Source organism: Triturus cristatus, chromosome 1_1 (assembly GCF_964204655.1).
Source record: "Triturus cristatus chromosome 1_1, aTriCri1.1, whole genome shotgun sequence".
NCBI lineage: Eukaryota > Metazoa > Chordata > Amphibia > Caudata > Salamandridae > Triturus > Triturus cristatus.
Window position 1 is genome coordinate 740,215,152 of NC_140579.1, and position 12,820 is coordinate 740,227,971.

A 12,820-nucleotide genomic window follows, 5' to 3' on the forward strand; every position below is an offset into this window, starting at 1 on the left:
TTCATTGCACCACAGGGTTTCAGTCGGCCGTGTTAGACTCCTTGGTCCGTGTTTCAAGACGGGTCAGGTGGGTAACCGACATCGCCGCAGACCCCTGGCGCCCGGCATGGACCTCCCCGCCCAGCAGCGTGATGCGGTTGGGGCGCACTGAGAACAGTCTGCCCCAGTCGACAGTCGCACCGGGAGCAGGGGGCCCCGTCCCCCCTTTAACCGCCTGGCGCGCCCCGAGGGGCAGCCAGGAACGAGTGCCGGGGGAGGGCGCGGAGGCGGTCGAATCTCCCTCGGCCCCGCGGACACGGCAAAGCTGCTGCCAGGGGGGCTGTAACACCCTCCGCCAGAGCAGAGGGCCACCTGTCACCCCGAAGCCTTCCCAGCCGTCCCGGAGCCGGTCGCGGTGCACCTCCACCGGGGGAAATGTGCCCTGTGGGGGCCAGGTAGGGCCCGGGCGCCGGTCCCTACAAAATAGAACCGGAGTCCTATTCCATTATTCCTAGCTGAAGTATTCAGGCGATCGGCCTGCTTTGAACACTCTAATTTTTCTCAAAGTAAACGCTTCGGACCCCCAGGACACTCAGTCAAGAGCATCAAGGGGGCGCCGAGAGGCAGGGGCTGGGACAGGCGGTAGCTCGCATCGGGGCAGACCGCCAGCCCGGTCCCAAGATCCAACTACGAGTTTTTTAACTGCAGCAACTTTAATATACGCTATTGAAGCTGGAATTACCGTGGCTGCTGGCACCAAACTTGCCCTCCAATGGATCCTCGTTAAAGGATTTAAAGTGTACTCATTCCAATTACAGGGCCTCGAAAGAGTCCTGTATTATTTTTCGTCACTACCTCCCCCAGTCGGGAGTGGGTAATTTGCGTGCCTGCTGCCTTCCTTGGATGTGGTAGCCGTTTCTCAGGCTTACTCCGGAATCGAACCCTGATTCCCCGTTACCCGTGGTCACCATGGTAGGCACAGAAAGTACCATCGAAAGTTGATAGGGCAGACATCAGAATGTCTCGTCGCCGTCACGGGGATGTGCGATCGGCCCCAGGTTATCTAGAGTCACCAAAGCGGGCGGGTGAGCCCAGATTGGTCTTGGTCTGATAAATGCACGCATCCCGGGAGGTCAGCGCTCGTCGGCATGTATTAGCTCTTTAATTACCTCAGTTATCCAAGTAACAGATGGAGTGATCAAAGGAACCATAACTGATTTAATGTGCCATTTGCAGTTTCACTGTACCAGACGTGTGTACTTACACGTGCATGGCTTAATCTTTGAGACAAGCATATGCTACTGGCAGGATCAACCAGGTAGCCGCACCTGCTGACAGGGTTCGGGGGGCCGCGTGCCCATTTCCCCGACCGGACAATCTTCACGCACCCCTCCCTCTCGGGGGCCTGCTGGGGGAAAGGAGCCCACCCACCTGGGTGGGAGGGCTCGCCGGAGGGGTGGAGAGAGGTGGCGGCCGCATGGGCACCGGCAGGCCCAGCCGTCTCCCCCGGGAGGGAGAGGCGGGCCGAGGCGCAGCCTGAGCGAGACGCAGGGGTGCCGGAGCCTGGCGACGGCACCCCTCGGACCGATCGTTCCGAGCTGCTGCGGAAAGGTGCTGGGCGGAGAGGGGTGACGCGTGGCATACGGGGCCCACGGACCTGCTGGGCAGCAGCGTCCGAGGGCCTGGTGCCACCCGACCTCTTCCGCTCGGGATCAGACCACTGCGGGGCACGAGCTGCCAGGGCCGCTCGGCCTTCGCTCTGCTGGTAGGGTGAAGGGCATCCCGCCAGGCGGCATGCCCTCGAGAAGGATTGTCCATGCGGGGAGGAAGCTCCTTGCTTGAAACAACAGCCGAGGCTGGTCAAGCAGTCCATCTCTAAATGGACCGAGAGTGCCCAATCGATCAGAGTATGGCCGGGGAATCCCCTGGCAGGCCGCCCTGTGTGCGGGAGATGGCGGTTTCACATCCCTACCTGCTCCCGGGGCGAGCAGGCTTGAAGGAAAGGCCCATCGGGAAGGGGCCGAGAGGCAGGCGCAGACCAGGGCCCCCGGGGGCCCCAGCGGGCGGGCCCGGGCGCTGCCTTCCCCTGTCTCGGGATCGCCGGACCTCATGGAGGTCTGACCCAGCAAACCCGCCGAAAAAGGACCAACCGGAAGGGGCTAGGAGCCAGGTGCGTACCCGGGCCCCTGGGGGCCCCAATGGGCGGGCCCGGGCGCTGCCGTCCCCCGTCTCGGGATCGCCAGACCTCACAGAGGTCTGACTCAGCAAACTCAGCGAAAAAGGACCATCGGGAAGGGGGCTGAGAGGCAGGTATGCGTACCCGGGCCCCTGGGGACCCCTTATCGGGCAGGCCCAGATGCTGCCTTCCCCCGTCTAGGGATCGCCGAACCTCACGGAGGTCTGACCCAGCAAACTCGGAGAGAAAGGACCATCGGGAAGAGGCTGAGAGGCAGGTGCGTACCCGGGCCCCTGGGGGCCCCGGCAGGCAGGCCCGGGTGCTGCCTTCCCCCGTCTCGGGATCGCCGGACCTCACGGAGGTCTGACCGAGCAAACTCGGAGAAAAAGGACCACCGGGAAGGGGCTGAGAGGCAGGTGCATACCCAGGCCCCTGAGGGCCCCGGTGGGCGGGCCCAGGGTCTGCCTTCCCCTGCTTCAGAATCGCTGGAACTCACGAAGGTCTGACCCAGCAAACTCGGAGAAAAAGGACCATCGGGAAGGGGGCTGAGAGGCAGGTATGCGTACCCGGGCCCCTGGGGACCCTGCATCGGGCGGGCCCGGGTGCTGCCTTCCTCCGTCTAGGGATCGCCAGACCTCACGGAGGTCTGACCCAGCAAACTCGGTGAGAAAGGACCATCGGGAAGGGTCTGAGATGCAGGTGCGTACCCGGGCCCCTGGGGACCCCGGCGGGCGGGTGGGCCCCGGGTCTGCCTTCCCCTGTTTCAGAATCGCCGGAACTCACGGAGGTCTGACTGACCCTCTCCCTAGTAATCCGGAGAAAATGTACCCCCTTTTCTTGTAATCCGTGCACAAAGAGATGACAGAGGGGACCCGAGGCACGAGTGTACACGACCTCTTGGAGCCCTCGCTGGGATCGAAGAGGCAAATGGACCCTCATCGGAACTTCCAGGCAAGCCCGGCCATCTGGTTGCCCCATTGGAAAGCATTGCGTGCGACCAGATGACCGAGGGAAAGGTGCGACCAGATGGCCGGGACCGAAAGGACTCCTATCTGCCCGCACCGAGCCATAGCGGGAGGACTCCCGCCTGCCCTTTCAGGACTCGGGGGCTGCAGGGCATGGGGACTGCAGGGCTCAGGGGGCTGTAGGGCTCGGGCCTGCAGGGCTCGGGGGCTACAGGGCTCTGGGGCTGCAGGGCTCCGGGACTGCAGGGCTCCGGGGCTCCGGGGCTCCGGGTCTCCAGGGCTCCGGGTCTCCGGGTCTGCAGGGCTCCGGGGCTGAAGGGCTCTGGGGCTGCAGGGCTCTGGGCCTGCAGGGCTCCAGGGCTCCAGGGCTGCAGGGCTCCGGGGCTGCAGGGCTCCGGGGCTGCAGGGCTCCGGGGCTGCAGGGTTCCGGAGCTGCAGGGCTCGTGGGGGCTCGTAGACCCCACGCTGGGCCTCAGGCATGGGAGGCCCACAGGAGCTCCCGGGGCCCGAACGCCCGGGTCCCATGGAGCCCGTCCCGGGCACTTTGCCTCGTCGCGGGCTGGAGGAGGGAGCACCGGACACCGGGGAGGTGTAGTCTGGGCTTAGCCCTTCTGGTCCCTGCCTGAGAACCGCCATCCCCAGGAGGGACGTCCCGGCATACCCTGCCCCTAGTAATCCGGAGGAAGGCTACCCTCCTTTCTTGTAACCTGCGCGCTCCGAGTGACGGAGGGGACCCTAGGCGCGGACGCGCCGGACCTCCTGGAGCCCTGACTGGGATCCGGGAGGCAAATGGACACTCATCGGGACTTCCAGGCCGGCCCGGCCATCTGGTCGCCCCATTGGAAAGCATTGCATGTGACCAGATGGCCAAGGGAAAGGTGCAACCAGATGGCTGTCCTATCTGCCCGCACCGAACCATAGCGGTAGGGCTCCCGCCTGCCCTTGCAGGGCTCCGGGGCTCTGCACCAGATACCCTTGTCCCGGGCAGATGGACACATGGCAGGCCGCAGGACGTGGGCTCCCAGGCCCTGACCGAAACTCAGGAGGCCCGGGTCGGTCCCTGCTTCTCAACGCAGCCAGGCCGGGGAGATCGGGGAGCCTGCCCAAGAACGAGGGACCACAGTCCCTCAGGTTGTGCGCTTGTTTTCCACATTTCTTTTCAAAATTGTGCGTAGTTGCGCTAGGCAAAGTCCGCCCAGCCCTACTCAGGAATTGCGCTCGTTTTCTACAATTTTTTTTTTTAATTCTGCGTTGGCGCAACGCAAAGTGCGCCCAGCCCTAGTTCTAACCCCTCTTTTCTAGAAGCTCTCTGGACCTCAAAGGCTTCTCTACCTAATGCCAACTGCTTGGCCTTGAGGGCAACTCTTGCTTCCTCATACTGTAGCAGTTTGTACATTCTTTCAGAGGAGGTTTCTCTTCTAGGAAGATTTAAGTTCCTCTGGTGGACAGATTCTCTGCCAGAGTGATATGAGTGGTCAGATTCCCTAGAAAGGGACCTAGGCTTCTCCTCCACTCTGTCAGTTCTCTTAGGGAGAATTCCTTTGTCCTTTTCAGATCCCTGTGGATCTGGCCCTTCAACCCATGTCATCTTGATTTTCATCATCTGACCCAGAGACTGTAGCTGACCCACTCCCTGATTCAGACCCTTTAGCTCCTAGAGCTAACTTAAGATCATCTGCTGTCACCAGATCTATCAGGTGTAGTGTGGAGGGACTCTGTTCTATCCTCACGTGCCTTGCAGCACACATGGCTTTCAAGTCAAAGAAAGTCATGTCCTTATACTGAGGCTGGGTGGACCCACTGGCTCCAACCCTTAAGGACATTCTAGTGTTGTGCAGTGTTGTACTACCTACACTAGTTTGTGGCCTACCGATCCTAGCTTGAGCTGTAGCAAGGGTGTGCTATCCCTTCACTCACAGCTCTAAGTTCAGTAGAACTTGTTGATACTAAGCTTGACTTTATATGTACCTTGAGTTCCTTTAATTGTTTTCAGTTAGTAATTCAAATAGAGATTTTCTGGTAAAACAATGGCAAGCTGTAATCCCACACGCTGCCCACCAATGTGAGAAGTTGGCCTGGCATATGCTGGTCACTAGTTAAAGTTGCCACCTTGCACCAGTACAATTCGACTCTTATGGTAGATAGGTTTAAGACAACATTTTAAAGAAAGCTATCCTAGTGGTAGCTGTGGAGAGCAGCCTTCAGGCTAAGTCTCTGAGGAATGTAAAGCAGCTTGTTTTACCTTATAATCTCTTGAATTACCAAATGAAAGGACACCACACAGGTATATATACAATATATATATGTATTTCTTTCTAGAAACACTCTACTAATCTCTTTATGAGATTAGAAGTCAAGGACATATGCACAAATCAACATTTCACAAAAAATTAAGCACTTATATGGCTGGGGCCCTAGGGGCGTACCAGACCATATACTAAAAAAGAGGTATAAGGAGAACGACTTGAAAAGGGAGAAGGCCTAAGGTCTTCAGAAGCGCCGGGGCCTCACTAATCCACCCAAGGCAGGTAAGTAAAGGACCCACGGGAGACGAATGCAGTGTGAGAACACAGCCGCGGATCCCAATAGACTTCAATGGAGCAAGTCGCGGTTGGAACTTTAAAGTTTTAGGGTACTTCGGGAGAGTCTACCAGCAAGTCACTTACAGGGTAAGTACTTTGAGGGCCAACACACACAGGAGCACCAGAGTGCACGAGTTACCTCACCCAGGGAAGCCGGGTGCATAGGTGTCTTTTGGTGTCGGGTCACGGCGTTGTTTTCAATGGGAGCCAAAGAAGACTTGCTGCTTGTGAAGACAGGAGAAGTGTCCGGTGGAATCCAAGGCTGGATTCTGAAGAAAGAAGACCTGAAAGCAGTGGAGACAGTGTTCAAAGTCACTTGCCAGTGACCCGGGGCCAGGAAGCTGGATGCCCACAGCAGTCGGGTGATTTCGGGTGATCACGGGTGTCTTGACTCTTCAGCCACGAGGTCCAGGAGGCGTCGACGATTACCAGGTGCTGGATTCAGAGTGTACCACAAAGGCTGCAGCTTACTGAGGTGTCAGCAACCGGAATTGGAGCCAACAAGCCTTGGCAACAGCAAGTCTCATAGAATGTGAAGAAAGTCAGCGGTGCAGACCAGCAAGGTCTGAGGGACTCACCCAGCAAGGGTAAGTCAGGGCAGTCTTGGAGCAACCAGAGGAGTCCTTTGGTTTGATGAAAAAGTCTTCGGGGGACCCACAAGCCAACCAACATGGGATCGCGAAGACGCCTCATGAGGATTCACTTCACAGGAGCCCATGGCCACTCGGGATGAGGTAGGCCTCTGATTTTCGAGGGAAATCCTGCTGGAGGCTTGGACCACATGTGGTCCAATGCACAAGTTTGTAGAATGTCACAAAGGGTTTGCACTCAGCAATAGTGCACGGTACCTGGGTATTGCTGTTCCTCGTTACTCGTGGGGTCCACTTGCTTCAGGTTTGCTGGGGACTCACAATGGACGTCGAGAAAACAGGAAAATTATGTCTGGGACTTCAGACTCCAGCGGGAGCAGGAAAGTTTGCGACTGTTGATGCAAAGTTTTGGTGCCTGCCAAGCAGGGGAGTCACTCCTTGACTCCAAGGGAGATTCTTCAGTCTTCCAAAGGTAGTGGAATGTCAAAGGTCCAGGGTTCTTCTTGTAGAGCATCATCCAGGGATATCTAGTTTGCAATGGCAAGGGTTCCCTATCTTATACTAAAAGAAATAGGGACTTGCTCTATGACCACTCCTCTAGGACGGTCAGGGGAGTGGGTGGTTACACCCACTTCCCTTTGTCCAGTTTCACGCCAGAGCTGGGGCAGGTAGCCCCTGAACCGGTTTGAGCTGACATATGCACAGAGGAGCCTACTGCTCCCCCAGTGCAGGACTTCAAAGCACTCTAGGAGTGCACCCACCCAGCTCCAATACACTAAATCCTGTCTGGAAGGTGGTGACACCTCCCTGCGACAGGATGCCTATTGTTGGGCCTCCTCCACTGTGTGTTTCGGTCAGCAGCAGGAGGGCAGCCCAGTGTCTGTGCTGGTGGCATCATTTTGTGATGCCAGGGATCTTTCAGAATTCTACTGTGTTTCCACAGTAGGTACATGTCTTCCCCTCTAGAAGGGTGGGATCATACTCCCACACCAGTTACTGGTGTGGGGGTATGATTCCAAAGCATTTGACATCAAACACAACATGTTTTGATGCAGCCCTCCCAGAGTTAGCATTTACCACAAGGTTATAATGCACTTAAGAGTATATGGTTTAACCGCAACCACAAACAGCCACAGAGAAAAGACTCTGAGGGCTGCAGAGGGGCCCTGCTCAGGCAGGGGCACCCCCTCACATGTAAACCAAGCACCCTGACCTCAGGATTGATAGGGCCTGCCTTAGGGTTGACTGATAGGTTTATATGTGTGTGTAAGGTGAGATATAGAAACCTATACCTCAGTGAGGAGTGCTGACACTACCTCACCCAGGCTGCAGTAACAGGCCTGTGGTGTCAGATTTAGTCTGCTTCCCAGGGGTGGCATAATACCTGCTCCAGCCCCTGTTAGGCCTTTGAAGTACCTATACCCTTGGTACCTAAGGTACCATATACTGGGGCTCATAAGGTACCACAGTATCCAATCACTAGTGCATTTAATATGCACTCCAAGTTGTTTAGAGAGAACAGAGAGGCTGGGGCCCTGATTAGCAGGGTGCCAGCCAGACTATAGCCAGAAACCAGTGTAAACATCCGAAAAAAAGTGGGGGCAACATAAGTGCAGATCCTACTCTCCTACACATGGTGAGCAAAAAAACTATGGATTTAGGCCCAGATCTCTGTACTGCGGTGAATGTATGACATTCCTCTCCATTCTGTCCATCAACTGTTGTTTTTGCATTTGTCACCCAAGTGGGACGGGTATGCCCAGATGTGGGTCCCGTGCTCTCCATACCACTGGAATCAAGCTATCCTGGCTGAAAAGGGGTGAAACCCCGAAACCGGTCATAGGATGCCTGTTTCCAGTCCAGGGAGGGCCTAGTTTGGCAGTTCGGGCTGGACTGTTCCCATGAGGCACAGGGTCAAGACTGATTTGCATATGGCTGGGTCCAAACTGGAATGGCATGGTGAGCAATAAAAAAATGGATTTAGGCCCAGATCTCTGTACTAGGATGAATGTATGACATTGTTCTGCATTCTGTCCATCAACTGTTGATTTTGTATTTGTCACCCTGAGTGGGACAGGTATGCCCAGACGTGGGTCCTGTGCTCTCAATGCCATTGGAATCAAGCTATCCAGGCTGAAGAGGGGTGAAACCCCGAAACCGGTCCTTAGATGCCTGTTTCAGGTCCAGGGAGGGCCTAGCTTGGCAGTTCGGGCTGGACTGTTCCCATGAGGCACAGGGTCAAGACTGATTTGCATATGGCTGGGTCCAAACTGGAATGGCACGGTGAGCAAAAAAACAATGGATTTAGGCCCAGATCTCTGTACTGGGGTGAATGTATGACATTGTTCTGCATTCTGTCCATCAACTGTTGTTTTTGCATTTGTCACTCCGAGTGGGACAGGCATGCCCAGACGTGGGTCACGTGCTCTCCATGCCACTGTAATCAAGCTATCCTGGCTGAAGAGGAGTGAAACCCCAAAACCGGTCCTGAGATGCCGGTTTCTGGTCCAGGGAGGGGCTGGCTTGGCAGTTCGGGCTGGACTGTTCCCATGAGGCACATAGTCAAGACTGATTTGCATATGGCTGGGTCCAAACTGGAACGGCATGGTGAGCAATAAAAAAAATGATTTTTGCCCAGATCTCTGTACTGGGGTGAATGTATGACATTGTTCTGCATTATGTCCATCAACTGTTGTTTTTGCATTTGTCACTCCGAGTGGGACGTGTATGCCCAGACGTAGGTCACGTGCTCTCCATGCCACTGGAATCAAGCTATCCTGGCTGAAGAGGGGTGAAACCCCGAAACCGGTCCTGAGATGCCGGTTTCTTGTTCAGGGGGGGCCTGTCTTGGCAGCACGGGCTGGACTGTTCCCATGACGCACAGGGTCAAGACTCATTTTCATATGGCTGGGTCCAAACTGGAATGGCATGGTGAGCAAAAAAATGATGGATTTAGGCCCAGACCTCTGTACTGGGGTAATTTGCCGCAAAGATGGCCTCCGGGTAGGAGCTCAGCCCGGGAGTTCCCGGGTCAGAGATCACCAAATCAGTGAAAATCCCAGTCTATGTACTGGGGTACCCAGCCATCCGCCTCCTATCTTCCTACTTTCAACTCCCTTTGACATCAGACTTGGTTCTACTGTGTGGCCTACCTCTGGGGACGAACTCCAGGACCCAAACGTTCCTTTCGCCTTGTCCGCCACACTTCACCAGGTTCGGGCCATCTGAGCCAGACGTGTGGCGATTCTGACTCCAACTGTCGTGCCGATTCGGGGATGTTCCTCTGTCGGACACGCAACACCATCGCTGGACAAATTTCCTCCAGACTGGGCATGCTTCTACTCATCACCTTTCCTCGTCTGCACTGACTGTCAGGATTGCCCAGATGGGGGTAGCCAGAGTCCTCTGCTCATGCAGCATCACTCATCCAGACTGCAGTCTCCTGTTAGCGTGCCCAGGTCTGGCCTTAGCGCTGTTAGCTCCCGCTCCAAGAACTGTAAGCAGATGCTGGATCGGCGAGATGCAGCCTCTGCGCAGCACGGCGGTCGCTTGATATGGAACTTCCGATGAGCTCCCTTTGCACGCTGAGGATGCTCGCTACGACCCTTCACGCACGTAGCGGGCACGAGCTGCCCGGAGAGAGAGCTGGCCCTGACCCTGCAGGAGAACCTGGAAGCGGCCGTACGCCTTGGAAGCTACCCACGAGCGCAGATCTAGGTGTTGGTGCTAGTGCTGGAGGATCGAGTCTGTGCCCTGCGGGCAGCCGTGTCCTGCTCCGCACTGGCCCTGGCTGACGCCGGCATCGAGATGTACATGGACATGGACGGCACAGTTGTGCTTCGGAGACCGGCTGCCCCCCCTCCTTTTTTGACTGTCTGGCTCCTTTCCCCTTCTTGTTCCTCCTCCGTTGGGTTGGCTCCCTAATTTTCTTCGGACTTGGCCCTCCTAAGTTTTGGACTGTATCTCGTGTGCCCCCCACCATTTTGGGACCATCTCCTGTTGTCGTTCTTGTTCTTGGTCCGCCATCTTGTGAACTGGTCTGTCCCTCCATCCCCGCTGGTCTCCAGCTGGCCGACCTATCGATCGGCCTCCTTCTCCAGGGATCTGTTCCCTGTTTGTGACAATTGTTTATACTTATGGTCTGATCTCTGTTTTCTCTCTCTCTCTCTTTCCTGTCCCTATCCGCTTTTCTTACTTGTTTCTTGCTGAAACTCTTGGAAATGCCCTGCTCGGTAAATTTGTAACATATAATTGTCCAACCCTAATCGCTTTTTAAATGTAATCTTGAGTGTTTTGCAACTTGTATATATGTAATTCTAACAAGTAGAATCTGTTGTAGACGTATTTACTTATTAATCTTCAACTTGTATATATGCAACTCTAACCTCTAGCATTTGTAGTAGGCGTATGTACTGACTACTGTTCTTCTTGCGATTTTAGAGTTGTTCTGTCTGTATCTTTTAAGTAACTCATGTACTCTCTTCCTTGAGTGACTTTACAACTTGTACATTTGCAATTTTTCCCTCCTTTCGCTCCACCTGTACATTTGCAATTTTTTTATGTAACTCATATAATCCAAAGTCCTTATGTAACGCAACTGTTTCTTTTGTAAAGCGCTCTGACACCATCGGGGAATGTTCGCGCTATATAAAATAGCAATAAATAAATAAAATAAAAATGTATGACATTGTTCTGCATTCTGTCCATCAACTGTTGTTTTTGCATTTGTCACCCCGAGTGAGACGGGTATTCTCAGACGGGGGTCCCGTGCTCTCCATGCCACTGGAATCAAGCTATCCTGCCTGAAGAGGGGTGAAACCCCGAAACCGGTCCTAGGATGCCTGTTTCCAGTCCAGGTAGGGGTGGGCTTGGCAGTTCGGGATGGACTGTTCCCATGAGGCACAGAGTCAGGACTGATTAGCATATTGCTGGGTCCAAACTGGATTGGCATGGTGATCAAAAATACGATGGATTTAGGGGCAGATCTCTGTACTGAGGTGAATGTATGACATTGTTCTGCATTCTGTCCATCAACTGTTGTTTTTGCATTTGTCAACCCGAGTGGGACGGATATGCCCGGATGTGGGTCCTATGCTCTCCAAGCCACTGGAATCAAGCTATCCTGGCTGAAGAGAGGTGAAACCCCGAAACCGGTCCTAGAATGCCTGTTTCCGGTCCAGGGAGGGCCTGGCTTGGCAGTTCGGGCTGGACTGTTCAATGAGGCATAGGATCAAGACTGATTTGCATATGGCTGTGTCCTAACTGGAATGGCATGTTGAGCAAAAAAACGATGGATTTAGGCCCAGATCTCTGTAATGGGGTGAATGTATGACATTGTTCTGTATTCTGTCCATCAGCTTTTGTTTTTGCATTTGTCACCTTGTGTGGGCCGGGTATGCCCATACGTGGGCCCCAGTGCTCTCCATGCCACTGGAATCAAGCTATCCTGGCTGACGATGGGTGAAACCCCGAAACCGGTCCTAGGATGCCTGTTTCCAATCCAGGGAAGGCCTGGCGTGGCAGTTCAGGCTGGACTATTCCCATGAGACATAGGGTCAAGACTGATTTTCATATGGCTGGGTCCAAACTGGAATGGCATGATGAGCAAAAAAACGATGGATTTAGGCCCAGATCTCTGTACTCGGGTGAATGTATGACATTGTTCTGCATTCTGTTCCTCAACTGTTGTTTTTGCATTTGTCACCCCAAGTGGGACGGGTATGCCCAGAAGTGGGTCCCGTGCTCTCCATGCCTGGAATCAATCTATCCTGGCTGAAGAGGGGTGAAACCCCGAAACCGGTCCTAGGATGCCTGTATCTGGTACAGGGAGGGCCTGGCTTTGCAGTTCGGGCTGAACTCTTCACATGAGGCACAGGGTCAAGACTAATTTGCATATGGCTGGGTCCAAACTGGAATGGCATGGTGAGCAATAAAAATATGGATTTAGGCCCAGGTCTGTACTGGGGTGAATGTATGACATTGTTCTGCATTCTGTCCATCAACTGTTGTATTTGCATTTGTCACCCCGAGTGGGACGGGTATGCCCAGACGTGTGTCCCGTGCTCTCCAAGCCACTGGAATCAAGCTATCCTGGCTGAAGAGGGGTGAAACCCCGAAACCGGTCCTATAATGCCTGTTTCCGGTCCAGGGAGGGCCTGGCTTGGCAGTTCGGGCTGGACTGTTCCCATGAGGCACAGGGTCAAGACTGATTTGCATATGGCTGTGTCTAAACTGGAATGGCATGTTGAGCTAAAAAACGATGCATTTAGGCCCAGATCTCTCTACTGGGGTGAATGTATGACATTGTTCTGTATTCTGTCCATCAACTTTTGTTTTTCCATTTGTCACCTTGAGTGGGACGTGTATGCCCAGACGTGGGTCCCGTCCTATCCATGCCACTGGAATAAAGCTATCCTGGCTAAAGAGGGGTGAAACACCGAAACCGATCCTAGGATGCCTTTTTCCAGTCCAGGGAGGGCCTGGCGTGGCAGTTCGGGCTGGACTATTCCCATGAGGCACAGGGTCAAG